Raw genomic sequence first — 3,302 nt, 5'->3', positions numbered from 1 at the left:
CGTTTCGCCTAGCTTACGAATATACGCAATACGATATACGATTCTGATCCAACGCCTTATCGCATATTTATGTTTTCCGAACTAAATTCCCGAATAGCCATTAAATGAATTTCCGATTCATTTAAATCGGCGACCTGTTTTATATCATTGGTGTGACCTCGTAGGTTCAGTCAAAAGTTAGCAGTGAACCTAATAAGGATTAGAACTCACTGATCGGAAGCAATGGTTCAGTCAAGAGTAAGCAGTGAGCCTAATAAGGATTAGAACTCACTAATAGGAAGCAATGTTCCAGCTACCTGTTCCGATCACTTGATCTCACTTAATTAATTATTTCGTAATTAATTTGAATCTTAGTATTGGACCAATACACCTTGGGTGAAGGACATATTTCCTACAGTCGGTTGGCCTATATTATTCCCAATAGGTTTATTCATTAAAATTAAGTTATTTTTCCATACTGCACACACAATCTAACCCTGAGAGGAAACTAAGAACCCTAAATCTTAGTTTGCCTCCAAAGTGAGATTTTTCCCAAATAGCCAAAATACCTTGTGGAAGATCTAAGCTATCGGAATCAAGGCGGATCTGAACATGTCGGTAGAGTATTGTAGAGGAACTACACATGGAGTTCTTGTTTGTGTTCGTGAAGCAAGTGGGAGTACACACATCAAACGTACGTATGATTAATCTATACTTTTACATGGATCCTGGTTTCATGATTGTTTCTGCTTTGTTAATTAGATTAACTGTAAATCCCAACATGAAATAGGTACCCAATCATATGCAACTTGTTGATCAACCACTACTCCCTTCTCATTGACAAAGTGGACCACAGATTGGAAGGTCTGGTCCAGGTTAACATCAACCAAAACCTTGGCAAACATCAGTTTGTCCCTTTTTAGTGTTACTTGGTCAACCTTGATAGGAACTCAAACCTGGCTAGCAATTATGAATAGACTCTTCTCTCCCAGTACTTGACATCAAGGCTAGGAGGCTTGATCCAGATTGGGAGGGTTTTGACCGGTTCTTTAGAAAAATTAATATCAAGGGACCATGGTTTCTGAATAAAGGGTTTTGAGTCAAAGAATTGAGCACCCCCTTGGAGAACCTTGCTGCAATTCTCCATAGTTAGGAAGCGTACCAGATAGATACATTTCCCAGTCATTGACAACTTATCCACCCCCATTTCCCCCAAATTCTGTGAGCAAACCCATCCATTACATGTTGAGGAGGACTGGCACCAATGACATAGCAAACAATGGCAGACTTCCAAAACACATTTTCATCCTCAATATCTTCTAAATCAATTTGAACTGTTGGTGGTGTTTCATTCAAATTACTGTCATTAATCACATCCGAGACTGATTTAGGAATAAGCATCATTCATAATCACATATGAACCCCCAACAACAGCATTCCCGCCAGAATTTTTAAAACAGGTACTAATATCTTTACCTTGGCTAAGACCATTGATCCAGGCATTAAAGTCATACCTCACGTTTGATCGGTGTTGCAATTCCCTCAATGAAGTTCTCGGAGTGAGAAACTGGTCCTCAGTTAGAAGATCATCATCTGGGTATGAACTCAATTTTTGAGATACGGTATCAATGGCTTCGTTTTCCACCATTGTTGAGGCGGTGAGGTCTTTAGCTTGTGCACGCGTATTAGGTTTCTTTTTAGGAACTTGTTTTGTGTTCTTTGTCTTCCCTTTAGCAGAATTCGAAGGTTGCTTTCGAGGCGTAGCCATGGTGTTGAGGAAGGGAGTTGATCGCCTCCTTGAACCCTCTCAGCAGGTCTTTTACGTTCGTACTGATATTTTTGTCCTTTAAACTTATCGACTCTTATCTTATCTCGTATGAAATTATCTTATAGAAGTATTATCTTACCTAAACTTACTGCCCCTTATTTTTCTAGGAAAAATTGTTTTTACCACTAAAAAAATCAAAACGTTGTTTTCTACCACTTTAAAATCTAAAAATTGTATTTTACCACCTAGAAAAAAAATTACACCCTTTGTCCCTTAATACTCGCACCGTTTTGACTTTTTGCGCTATTCACATAATTCACTTTGACCTATTTTATTTCTAGTATATGAAAACAAATGTTAGTATATAATATATTTTTGGCTTCATCTTAATATATATTTTCAGAATATTAATATTTTTATAAGTTTTTATTATATGTAGTTAAAGATTTTGATGGTCACAGTCGTGCATTGGCAAGCGTGTCCAATCAAAACAGTGCGAGTATTAAGGGACGGAGGGAGTAAAATTTATTTTTTAGCACCTGAAATGGAAAAATAGATGAAACTGCTATGTGGGGGGCACAATAACGATAATATTTCTGATAATTTCTCTTCTTCCACAATTTCACGTATTCAACTCCTTTTTCTCCCCCTGTTTCCTTCTCTTCCATGAATTCATTTAATTTTTCTTCTCATTATTCACAAAATTGACAAAGTTCAATTGCAATAAAAAGAGGAGGGTGAAGGAGTTAAAGAAAATAGCAGAGGCATATATAGACCGAAAATGAATAAGTGAACCCCACATAATAGTTTCATCCATTTTTCCATTTTCATGTGGTAAAAAACAAGTTTTAGTTTTTTGTAGGTGGTAAAACACAAATTTTAGTTTTGTAGGTAGTCAAAAACAAATTTTTGACTTTTGTAGGTGGTAAAAAATAATTTATAATGATACCTATCTTATCTTATCTTATCTGAAATAAGTGAAGAAAAGGTGAACATAACAGAGCCTTAGTTGAAGGACTTTATGATGAGTTTTTGAACTTGACTCATTGTCGGTTGTTAACGAAGTACTCCCTTTGTATTTAATTAAAATATACACTTCCCATAATCGGCCATATTTTATTGAAAAATACACTTCTCGTTTTTGGCATGTCATTGTCCATAATTTCAATTATATTAATTTTTATCTCCTTTTATGATCTCCACACTTACTCACATAATCGTTTTGTTACATTAAACAATTCACCCACTATTACTTAATACCCCACTTTATCTTATATTAATAAGTCCAACTCATCCCCCTAAAAATTATGTGGGTCAAACTGTATCTTATAGTTTTTGTTTTTATTTTGCTTTCAGGAATCATGGAAAACAACGATGTCGTGAATATATTATACTAATAAACAAATACTTCCTCTGATTTTTAATAGTCGCAACGTTTGAGATTTCTACACTATTCACATATTATACTTTGATCGTTGTTGGTGATTTATACATAAGATAAAACATAGTCGTGTGGAATCTTGTTAGATTCGTCTAAATGTGTATTTTCAAAATA

Source organism: Spinacia oleracea, chromosome 5, assembly GCF_020520425.1.
Source record: "Spinacia oleracea cultivar Varoflay chromosome 5, BTI_SOV_V1, whole genome shotgun sequence".
Lineage (NCBI taxonomy): Eukaryota > Viridiplantae > Streptophyta > Magnoliopsida > Caryophyllales > Amaranthaceae > Spinacia > Spinacia oleracea.
This window is presented reverse-complemented; position numbering follows the sequence as displayed.